Here is an 11918-nt window from a genome sequence, read left to right on the forward strand (position 1 = left end):
TGATGGTGGTGATGATGATGATAGTGATGGTGATGATGGTGATGGTGATGGTGGTGGTGATGGTGGTGATGATGATGATAGTGATGGTGATGATGGTGATGGTGATGGTGGTGGTGATGGTGGTGATGATGATGATAGTGATGGTGATGATGGTGATGGTGATGGTGGTGGTGATGGTGGTGATGATGATGATAGTGATGGTGATGATGGTGATGGTGATGGTGGTGGTGATGGTGGTGATGATGATGATAGTGATGGTGATGATGGTGATGGTGATGGTGGTGGTGATGGTGGTGATGATGATGATAGTGATGGTGATGATGGTGATGGTGATGGTGATGGTGGTGATGGTGATGGTGGTGGTGATGGTGGTGATGATGGTGATGGTGATGGTGACAGTGGTGATGGTGATGGTGGTGGTGATGGCAGAGGGAGGGCTGGTATACTAGCCCTTGGAGATGGTCACATGTGTGCTTGGGCTCCTGCCTTCCTGGGTCCCAGTGCTTTCTCATCTACATCATGTTGGGCCTGCTGAAGCAGGCAGGAGGAGGGACGAACTTTACAGAGAGGGAAACTGAGGCTCCAAGAGGCTGGTGGAGTCAGGAATGTGGTGTGTGACACAATGGGCGTCTGCTCCTGCCCCTGCTCATGGAGGCCAGTCTAATGGGCACGTCACTGCCTGGTGGGCTCTCCCCGGGGAAGGAAGGTGGGAACACCTAGAGGGAGGAGAACTGGGGGTGTGGAGGCAGCTCAGACTCTGGGGCCTGATGAGCCTGAGTGGGAATCCACCAATGCTGTCACCTAAAGCAGGTTCTCTCATGGATATAAGGCTCCCTCTGATGGCAGGTTGGAGTCCAGGGGGTCCAGCTCCCACCCCTCCATGTGCATACAGGCAGCTAGGGACAGGAGCTGAGCCACATGCACGGGGAAGAGGGGATTCTGGACTGGACTTTGGGGCTTTCGGAGGGGGGAGTGAGTCAGAGGCTGGTAGCCTAGGCATCTCCTAGGGAGCAGGTCAGAAGGTGGCCTGGGTGGTCGCTGGGGAGCAGGTCAGAGGGAGGTGGCCTGGGTGGTCTTTAGGAAGCAGGTCAGAGGGAGGTGGTCTGGGCAGTCACTGGGAAGCAGGTTGGGGGGTAGAGGTTGGGCGGTCACTGGGGAGTGGGTTGAGGGTGGTGTCCTTGGCAGTAATGGTTTCTAGGAGCCCCATGGTGAAGGAGAGAGGTGTGAGGACAGTAACACAGTGTGACAATTTTAAGCAGGAGCAAGAGACGAAAAAAGCAAGTTAATATCGAGCAGACAGAGCCCAGAGTGACACAGTGTTGGTTACGTGCGGCCCCAGACCCAGGGCAGTGCATTCCACTGTGCGGTTGCAGGAAGGGTTTCAGCAGTGCTGGGGTGGGGGATGCTCTTGGGGTCGAAGCAAGGCCAGGTGCTTCTACCTGTGAGATATATCTCCAACCCACCCCTTCTCCCACCTCCATCAGCAACCCCGGCTCTCTCCACCCCCTCTCCCTTCAGCCCCCAGAGGGTTGGCTTAAAAATACAGACCTGAATATACCACTCTCCTGCCAGAACCCTCCTGTGGCTTTTGTTGCATTTGGGATAAATCTCCAGCTCTTTCCATGGGCTCACACGGGGTTCTGCCAAACTCTCCAGTTTCATACCCTTCTTGCCTCCAGCTCCACCACCCTGGCCTCGTTTCTGTTCCTGAAACACACCGAGCTGGTTGCAGCCTCTGGGCCTTTGCACATGCTATTCCTTCTGCCTGGAGTGCTCTTCCTGCAGATCACCTGTGACTGGTGCTTTCTGGTTCTTGTTTTTATTTTTATTGATTTTATTTTTATTTTTTTGGCATCTGGCCGGTATGGGGATCCAAAGCCTTGACCTTGGTGTTATAACACTGCACTCTAACCAACTAAGGTAGGCAGCCAGCCCTCTTGTTGTTTTTAGCTTAAGCATCTCTTCCTTTAGTGAGGGCAAGGTGGTTTCTCTCTTCTCCTAGCTTTCTCCCTTGTTTATTTACTTCCCAGCCCCTTTTATTCAACAAATATTTATTGAGCGCTTAGTATGTTCCAGGCACTGTTCCAGGAGCTGGGGATACGGCAGTGAATGAAACAGATCACCATACCTGCTCTCTTACAGCCTTCTTTCAGGTTGGAGAGACAGATATCAAATCCTAGAGATATAAATACATAAGCTATGCAGTATGTTTGATGGTGATAGAGCTGTGGAAAACCAGAAAGAGGAATTAATTGACATGTCTCTCTCCTTGCTGGAGTTGGGGCTGAGTGAGGGCTGGTCGCAAGTCTGGCTCGTTCACCAGCATAGCCACGGAGTCAGCATGGTGCCTGCACATGTAGGTGCTCAGGAAATATTGCTGGACAAATGAGTGAATCAACAGGGCCTGGAAGAACAGGGCATGGAGAGATGGTGGGAAGGATACTGTGGCGAGAGGGAACAGCGTGGACAGAGGCCTGGAGGAGGGCAGCCAGCCTGCTCTAGCACCTGAGGAGGTCCCGTTTGGTCAGAGCGGGTGGCCAGTGGAGGGAGTGGTGGGCTCCGAGGCTGGCACAGGGGTGGGCAGACCTGGACCCCCCCACCCCCACACCGGAAGGATGTTTTTCAGCCTGCGGGGTTGACACGTGGCAGGCCAAGGTGCCTGGGAGCTTATGTAAGGCCCGTGGCTGTTTTTCTGGAACCAAGAGCAAAGCCCTGAGCACAGGAGAAAACTCTGCCTCCCTGACCAGCCGGGTGAAGTGGCAGGAGGCACCAACTCCCGCCCGTTGCCCCTGGGAGCCAGGGAAATGTCCAAACGCATCAGCTCCAGGCTGCTCAGTCGACAGCTGAGGAGCCGCTGGCAGCAGCCGGGTGGGCGCCAGGGATCTGGGCCTCATCCCCCATTCCCGCTGCCCTGCCAGGTGCCGTCAGGGTGTTAGGGCCTAGGGGACCCTAGTGAACGAGGCTTCGGGAATGGGTAGCATCCTGGGTAAGGTGGGGCTGGGGCAGGCCTGGGAGTGGCAACTCTTCCTGCCCTCGGCCAGCGAGGCTACCGTCAGTTGTCATTGATGGGTCTGGAGGGCTGGTGCTGGGATTCTGGCCTGTAAGCACCACCTGGTTCAAGGCTTGGCTCAGTGTGTAGACTTGGCAAGCCTCTGCCTTCTCCTAGCCTCAGTTTCTCCATCTGTCAAATGGGCATCATATCCTCCTGAGGCTGTTTGAGCATCAGAAGATGCCCATGAGTAGAAGTGCCCCTGAGTTAGAGTCAGGATCAGCAACATGATTTGCAGGGCCCAGTACAAAATAAACGTGTGGGACCCCTTGATAAAAAATTATTTCAAGCTGATGACAGCAGACTGTGAAGGCAAGTGCAGGGCTTTCTGAGTGCGGGGCCCTATGCAACTGTCCAGGTCACAGAGCCCAGAAGCCGGCCCTGACTGGAGTTCCATCTCTGCTGTTACTTGGCTTTGTGTCTGTCCTGTCCCTTCTTTGGGTCTCAGTTTCTCCATCTGTAAAGCAACGAGGTTGGTCTCTAAGACCCCCAGGTGCTCAGCCCTGTGAGGCAGTGGGTGGGAGGTCTCTGGGTCAAGGACTCAGCTGCAGGTCTCAGCTCAGGCATCGCTTCCTTGGGGAAGCCTACAGTGATCCCCTCATGGCTTGTCAGGGTCCCCCAGTGTCTGATTCCACAGCACCCCAACTTTCCCTTTGTAACATGCACTGTTCTGGCAATAAGGTCTGTCTTTACAGTAACATTTTTCTTGCAAGTTTTCTTTACCTCTGATAAAGAAATAAATATAGACTCTAGTCTTGTAAAACAATTAATATCACGATTACATTCTGAGAAGGTTTATTCTCCCCACTTTGCATTTGCCAGAACTGAGTCCCAGCAAGGTGCACCACACCTGGCCCATGACCGCCTGGCTGGGTGGGTTCTAACTGGGGTGCAGCTGGGCCCTTGGCACTTTGCTGAGAGTGAAGGCGAGGCCTGCGGGGCCTGAGGCGGGTTGAGCCGTGTCCCCATGGGGGGGAGGGCAGGTTTGGATGTGAGTGCTGGGCCTGCCCCCATGTGCCACCCTCTGTGTCTCCCTAGGGCTCCCAGCTCAGCGCTGCCATGGCTGAGAGCACCTCGCCGCCCTCCTTGTCTGCAGCCGCTCCAGCCTCTGAGCCGCAGGTCGAGGAGCAGCCGGGGCCCCAGAGCCCCCCTCCCTCCCCTCCAGGCCTGGATGAGCCCCTGGATGGAGCCGATCCAGCCGATCCGGACGTGCCACACCCAGACCTGGCACCAGTTGCCTTCTTCTGTCTGCGACAGACCACCAGCCCCCGGAACTGGTGCATCAAGATGGTGTGTAGTCCATATCCTCCGTGTGGCCCGGGCCATTCCATTCCAGCCCAGTGAGCCCTCTGCCCACACCTTCCTCTGTCAGGAGCCCTGTGGCCTGGCTGAGGCCACTGGGCCTTGGTGGTGGCGACGGAGCTGAGGTGGTGAGTCTGGGAGACATCAGGCCTGGTGAGGACCTGGTGTCCTGCTGACATGAAGGTTCTGGAAGTTGCCGATGACTGTGGGGTCATCGTGTCCAGTGGCTGGCTGGCTCAGAGTTCTTGGGTGGGGCCGGGGGTGCAGATAAGTCAGATGCTGGCCCAGCTCCCAGAACTGAGCCATTCATGGATGGTGAGCACACAAGTGACAGGAGGACCTGTGGGCATAGCCCGGGGCAGCTGATCCCAACGGGGCCAACAGGCAGGGGAGGCCCCGCCCGCCCCTCGCTCTCCACGTTGTGCCTCTGTCCAGGGCCACGGGGCAGCGGCAAGAGCCTCCTCACGTCTTCTTGCCTCCACTTGCTGCCTTGTGCTTATGTCACCCCTGCTTGAGACCCTTCACGGTCTCCCATGGCCCTAGAGGTACAGGGCAGAGTCCTAACCCCGCCCGCCAGGCCCTGCGTGCCCCTCGCCCGCCTTGCTCCCCAGCACTCTGCTTCCCCAGGGCTCTTCCAGGCCTCAGGGCCCCTCAGTGCTCTTCCCTCTGTCTGCAACACGTGTCCCTTCTCTCCTCACCTGACCACATCCTTTGCTGTGTCACGGCTTATGCGTCTCCTCCTTAGGGAAGCCTTGCCATTTATTGTCACATTCCAGGGCACTGTCAGGTGACCAGCACCGTGCCCGGCATGTGGCGGGTGCTCAGTGCTTGCTGGGTGCATGCCGGAGATGTCTGAGCTGGCTCTTCAGCGAGGCGTGGCACTAGTCAGGTAGAGGGCGGTGGGCAGGAGGGTGTCAGGCAGAGGGTGTGGCAGGAGGAGAGAGGAACGGAGGCGTGTGGTGCGGCTGGGGCAGAAGGAGCGAGCGGCCGAGTGGAGAGAGATGAGCTGGGAGGAGCAGGAGACCTTGCAGGGCCTGTGGGCTGCAGGAGGGCTCCGGGGAGCTGGCAAGGAGTCCAAAGCAGGGGTGTGGGGACATCTGGGATTTAGGACTGTGAGTTAGCTGTGGTGTGGGACTGGATGGCAGGGGTGAGCCAGTGGCCAGGGGCCAGTGAGGTGGAGGCTTTGGGACCTAGACTGTGGTGGCCTTGAGGTTGCAGGGCCCACTGAACAGAGCCCACTCAGGGCTCGAGGTACTGGTGGTCAAGGGCAGCATGGGGGATGCTGGGGATTCGGGCTTTAGGTCTGAGCCGAGTCCTGCCCTGGATGCCAGGGATGCCTGTGATGTGGGCTGGGGTAGTTGGGCTGGCCAGGGGGATGCAGCCGTGCCAGAGCCCAGATCTGCCAGCCTCCCTCTCTCTATGGGGCTCAGGTGATAGCGGATTCACCAACTCTTGGAAACCAGAGGATCTCTGCTGGAGTGGGCAGAGAGCACAGTTGGGAGAGTGGGGGGATGGCAAAAGCCTTAGAGCTGCTGTGGGATGGCTCATGGGGTCTCAAGCGTGGTGAGCTGGTCTGCTCAGTAATTTAGTGCATCCAGCTCTCACTGACGTTTGCCCTGGGGACACAGAGGACAAAGAAGCAGAGCCCTCCCAGAGAGGTCTTGGAGTGGGGACGCAGGCATCACCCATGTGGGTAGTTTTAACACAAAGTGCTGGGGAAATCCTAGAGGCCTGCAGTGTGTGAGCAGGGGTGGCCAGGCCAGAGAAGGGGGTGACCACAGGAGCTATGGGCTTTTGAGGAAGAGAAAGGCTGACTGAAGGACAAGGGAGACAATGAGACAATGTCACAGGGCCTTTCCTGGGCGGGATGACAAGAGTTGATTCTGGCTCTGCTACTTGAGTGCTGCATGACCTTGAGTAAGTCACTTCACCTCTCTGAGCCTCAAGTGGTTAGGATAGTCAGTATTACTCTGGGCTGGAGGCAGGGGCGTGGCTCAGATGACCTTGGCTGGGAAGTGTGGCCCAGCTCGGTCTCTAATGGGCTCTAGCAGGTCTGGCTGGGCTGAAGCAGCACAAAGCTGGCTCAAGTGTCACTGAAAGGCCCCTTGATGGGGAGTTGGTCTGAGTCCTGTCTGTCATGTGTGACTTTGGGCAGTCCCCTCTCTCTGAGCCTCAGCTCCTCCACCTGAAAAGGAGGGGCTGGATAAGATGCCCCTTTCCTACCCTGGGAGCTCAGGTGCCAGCCACACTTGCTACAGAAGATGGTGCCCACGCCCTTGACGTCAGGCACTGGGCCCTGGCCACTGAGCCAGTCCTCAGGGACCCTCCCAGTTCTCCACCTTTCTGGCCTGTTCGGCAGAGTCCCTGGGGTCCCTGTCCCCTTTGTCTTTACTACCCCTCTCGCCTCTACCCTCAGGGCATGTGGATCATGGCCTGGGATTGGAGACAACAGAGGGGCTGGCCCGGGAGGGGACAGAAGGGGTCCTGATCCTGGGCAGAGCTGGGCTTGACCCTCATCTGTCTTGGGGAGAGCCCTGGGTCCAAGGGGGTGGGGCGGAATTCAGCTGTCTCCTTCAGTGGGGCTTCCAAACCCTGGGAGCAGCCCAGAGTGAGGGGCTCCACCAGGATCCCCCTGGCCATAGGCTGCAAAGACAGGGGCTGAGGGAAGGAGATAATTCAGGTCTCAGCCCAAACTGGCGAGGTAATTTCTGGGCTGCTTTCAGACCAGAGATTTGGTGATTCTAAAGCAGAGCAACTTCAAAAGTGTCAGGTTCTGGGACACTCTGACTTGAAACTTCCGTGACTGAGTCTAAGGGTTCAAAGTTACGCTTTAAGGCTCAGCGACACTGAAATTCTACGCTTCTGTGATTCAAAGAGTGCAAAAATTTTGTGTTTCAAAGAGACACAGAGTGTGAGAGTCTAAGATTTGGTGGCTGCGACGTTGTGTGTCTGGGAGTTGGAGGTCCTGTGATTCTGGGTCCTCTGACTACAGTGCTGCTGGGCTAAGACTTCATAGCCGAGTTGAGTCAGGCACGAGAGAGGCCGTGGGCGGTTTCTACAAACACAGGCCCAGGAGACTTTGGTATCCATAGGGGGCCCCTGGAGCAGGGACTTGGTCATGGGAGCTCAGGGTGGGGTTTAGGGGCTTAGAGATGGTGTGTTTGCATGTGTGTGGGGGGGTGTCTTTGATTAGGAGCTGAGGGCTCTAGGATTCTTCCCTAGTCAGAAGCCTCCCTCCCCCACATTCTCAGGGTTAACCTAGTGCTTAACCTAGTGCTTCCCTGGCACTACTGGCATTTTGGGTGTGACAGTGTTTTGTAGCCCAGGCTATCTTGTACATTACAGGATGTCAACCCCTGGGGGCTGAATATGAATCATGCCCCTCAACCACTGTGACCACCACAAATGACCCTTCACATGTCCAGATCCTGCCGTGGGTGGTTCTGCTACCCACTGAGAACCCAAAAGCTTGGTGGACACACAGGCATTGGGGTCAGGCTAGTGGGAGTGGCTGTCGTGACCCCCAGCCCAGGAGGGGGCAGGCAGTGTGGGAGGGTCTGCCCAACAGCCTGCCTTGAGCTTGTGTCCCTGGCCCAGAGCCAGCAACCCTTTGAAGCTTGGGGCTCGCTGACTCAGCTCCTCAACCGGCCCAGAGCTCGGCCCTGAGTCACCACCTGACTCACTGAAGAGCCAGCAGGCTGCAGGACCCTCCCTGGGCCCATGAGCTGGGGCGGGAAGGGTCCCCTCACTCAAATGTCAGCACCGCTCCCTGCCTGGCCTGGGCCTTGGACGTGTGCTGTCAGCTGGGGTTTCAGCCAGAATCCCTCTTGGTTTGAAATGTCAGGGGATAGATTGCACCATTTGACTCATGGGGATGTAGAGTGTGGCACTGTGGACCTGAGTCAGACAGACCCAGGGGCTGGTTCTGCCTCTCACTTGCTGTGTGACCATGGGTCAGTTTCGTGGCCTGAGACCCAATGTCCCCACCTTTCAAACAGGTTAGTAATACCTGCATCACAGGGTTGCACTGAAGACCAAAGTAGTACATAAGGCAAATGTGACCATGGAGCTTTGTGGACTAGAAAAGCTGCCACACGTTGGTTATCCCTCTGATTACCTGTGCCCGAGCAGCGAGCAGGGCCCTCGCACGCAGCTGAGTAAACACTCTGCTTGTGGTAGATTCAATAAGACATTGGGCGACAGGTCTTCAGACAGAACATAACACTTTCAGAGAACATTGTTTCCAGGGAAAATCAGATTCCATCTCTGTTATTTAGGTGAATTTGTGCGAGCTGTGCTGATGGATCCCGGCATCCTCCAGCAGGGCACCCCTGCCAGCCCTGACTGATCAGTTGGAAACCTGTTTCCACCCTCAGTCAGGCTTCCAGAGCCTTTGTCAGGAGCATAACTGGCTGCACGTGAGAGAAGGGCCAGTCAGAGGTGGGTCGCACTCACATGTGTTCCCCTGCCCGGAGCCTCAGTTTTCTCAACTCTACAATGGGGCGATTGAAGACGCTTAGAGATGATTCCTGTAGAGCACCCAGCAGCATGTCCGACACAGAGGAGGTGCTCAGGGTGATAACAAGAGTTGCCGCTTACTGTTCAAATTGCTTTGCCTGCGTTATCACCCCGAACCCTTGTAGCTACCCCCAGAGGTAGGTGCCCTCACAGCCCTGTTTGACAGATGAGGAAAGTGAGGCTCAGAGAGGTTGAGTAACTTTTATCCAGGGTTGCACAGCCAGGATGTGCTAGAGCTGGGCTGAAAACCCCAATTTCTCTGACTCCTTAGCCCTGGCTTTTATCCAGGACACCACTGCCGCCACCTGTGGAGCCTGGAGAAATGCCCGGCTCTGCACTCCACCCAGGCCAGGGAGGTGGTTTGCTTCACAGTTTCAGGTATCTGGGCGATGATCCCCCAGGTTCCCAGCATGAACATTCAGCCGCAGCCTCTCTGTGGTCTGCCTGGGATGACCCCCTTGAGGACTTTGCAGCCCCCTCCCGTCCTGGCATGCTCCTGGGCTGGGCCCCTCGACAGCCAGTGCTGAGTGTGCTTCTGCTACGGTGTACGGTGCGGAGCGGACCAGCCGTGCATGGTGGGGAGGCAGTCGGCCATGCAGGCCTCACCTCTGCTCGGGAGGCGGGAGGGTGCCAGTCTGGGCTGGGAGGCAGGAGACACCAGCTGCCTAGTGACCTTGGACAAGTCACTCCCCTTCTGGTGCCATCGGTCTCCCCATCGTGCAAATGGGGAGAGTTGGGTGGTGAGGTCTGGAAGGGGCTGCCCGGGGTACCCACTCCGCTCCCCTCCTCGTGGGAAGGCTCACTTGCTCTGTGCCTTTGCAGCTGTGGTCCTGGTTCAAGCCACCGTCCTGCCTTGCCCCGCTCCCCTGCCTGCCTCCAGCCCTCTCTCTGCCTGCTAGAGGTGGAGTCTGTGGGTGTTCTTGCTTCTAAGTGGCCGTCTGGTTCTGGGTGTCCCCCTGGCTGAGACTCCTGCCTCTCAGGCCTGCTGACCTCAGCGTTATGGGCAGGGCCCACAGTTGGTCTTCTCCCAGCCTGGTGGTGCCCAGTCTTGTGCTGTTCACTGCGAGGGTTCGGTGAGTCTTTGGGGGATGAATGGGCTCTCATTCCCCCATTCACTGGCCCAGCCACCAGAGCAGTCACTACTTCACTGACAGCATGCTGTGAGCAGCACCGTGCAGAGGACAGCCTTGGCCACCTTGTGTAGGGGAAGATTGTTTGGGTTCCTAAGAGAGATGTGCAGCCTCGAGACCCATCATGAGAGGGTGCCTGCGAGATTATGGTGAAAAATAGTGGTAGCCCATTGTGTTGGCTGGGGGCCTGCAGAGGAGGGTCCCAAAGGAGGGGTGGCCGCTTCTGGGATTGGTGTTGGAAGCAAGGGACTCAGAGGTGACTCAGGGTCTGTGGCTTGGTTGCTGAGTGAATGAAAACCTTCTCCTGGCTTCTTGGCCGAGTGGCCTTGGACGAGTCCCTTGCTCTTGCTGGGCCTCTGTCTGTGAGCCGAGAACTACAGCGACTCCCAATGGGAATGTCAAGGGGTCAAATGAAAATTCCAGGGCAAGCACGGGGCAGATGGTTAAGTTCCTAGTGGTAGCTTTGTGTGCCCTGGAGCTGATGGTGGAGTTGGCAGGGTCCTGAGGGCAGGTGGCAGGTAGGCCCCACGTCTCTGGCAATGGTCTGAGAGGCCCCAGGGGTGGCAAGGGTTGGAATGTGCTGGCCCCTGGAGGTGGGAGGGCAAGAAGTCAGCGGGGGGCACCTAGAAAGCTGTATATGTGGTGGGGGAGGAACGGGGCCATCACCACAGAAGACCCCTTTCCCTTCACCTGCTACCCCTGCCCTGGTCATTTAGTCCATCCCCCTGTCTCTGGTCCTGCTGCACCAGACAGGGCCTTGGGCTGGTGAATAAAGACCCTTCTGGGGGCCCTGGACTAAAGGAAGTCCTCCTTTAATCTAGCCTCCTTCCCTCCAGTCCTGAGCCCTTTCTCCCTAGCAGGGCCCTTGGGGGTGTCTGGGGTTGAGTTCCTCCTTCTCTTCCTGTCTAAACAGGCAGCTCCTGGGACCTTGCTCCTCCCGCCCCATGTGACAGTGGTGTCACCCTCCCTGCCCTCCCCCCACAGTGGAGGGAGCACTGGGCCAGGAGCCCAAAGCTGTGTGACCTCAGCAATCACCTCTCCCCTGAACTGGCTCCCTCCTCCGGGGATCTGCATGGAAGTTGCTTGGCACCTGTCAAGTGCTCTATACCCAGGAGGGGCTGTGGTCCCTGTCCCTCCCCTCACTTGCTTGCTTGTTCTTTCCTCACTTGGAAACTTTTGTTGCCCCACACTGCTCCCAGAACAGTCGAACTCAGCCCGGACCCGAGTTCTTCCGCCGCCCGCCCTGGCTGTCCTCCAACCCCACGCCCGCTGTTGCCTTCACGCTCTCTGTCCTGAAGCCCACACAGCTGCTGCCGCTGTCGCCGCTTTCCCTCGCCTCTGCGGTTGCCTCTGCCGGGCTGGCCGCCTGTGATGCCCTCGCCCCATCGCTGGTTCCAAATCCCACCTGCCCCACAGGGTCTAGCTTCCAGGCACCACCTGCAGGAAGTCTTCCTGGATCCCCAACGTTTTCCTCCCCAGACCCCCTCAGCTCTCATCAGTCCCTCCCTGCGTCTGCTCCTGCGTCCCCGTGCTTGTTTGCTACGTGCCTTGTCTCTCCACAAGGCTGGGGGACCCTGGAGGGCAGGGCCTGGGCTCTGGCTTCACCATCTCAGCACCAGCACAGGCCTGGCCCTCACAGGCTTGTCCAGCACTTTCCAGCTCCTAAAGTTCAGTTCCACCCACTGTGACCTCTCAGATTGTCACAGCACCTGCCACAACCCAGCAGGGTGGGGAATGTGCTAGCTCTCCATTCTGCAGCTGGGGAGACTGAGGCCCAAGAAGGGAACATGACATGCCCAAGGTCACATGCTGAGTAATCAGCAAAGCCAGGGCTGACTGCAGCCCCGAACTCCAGACTCTCAGGCCAGTGCAGCCTCCAGCCCAGCCTGCTCGTGGGTGGGGAAGGAGTTCTTTAGAGG

The sequence above is a fragment of the Galeopterus variegatus genome, unplaced genomic scaffold (genome assembly GCF_000696425.1).
Source record: "Galeopterus variegatus unplaced genomic scaffold, G_variegatus-3.0.2 Scaffold2902, whole genome shotgun sequence".
Taxonomy (NCBI): Eukaryota; Metazoa; Chordata; class Mammalia; order Dermoptera; family Cynocephalidae; genus Galeopterus; species Galeopterus variegatus.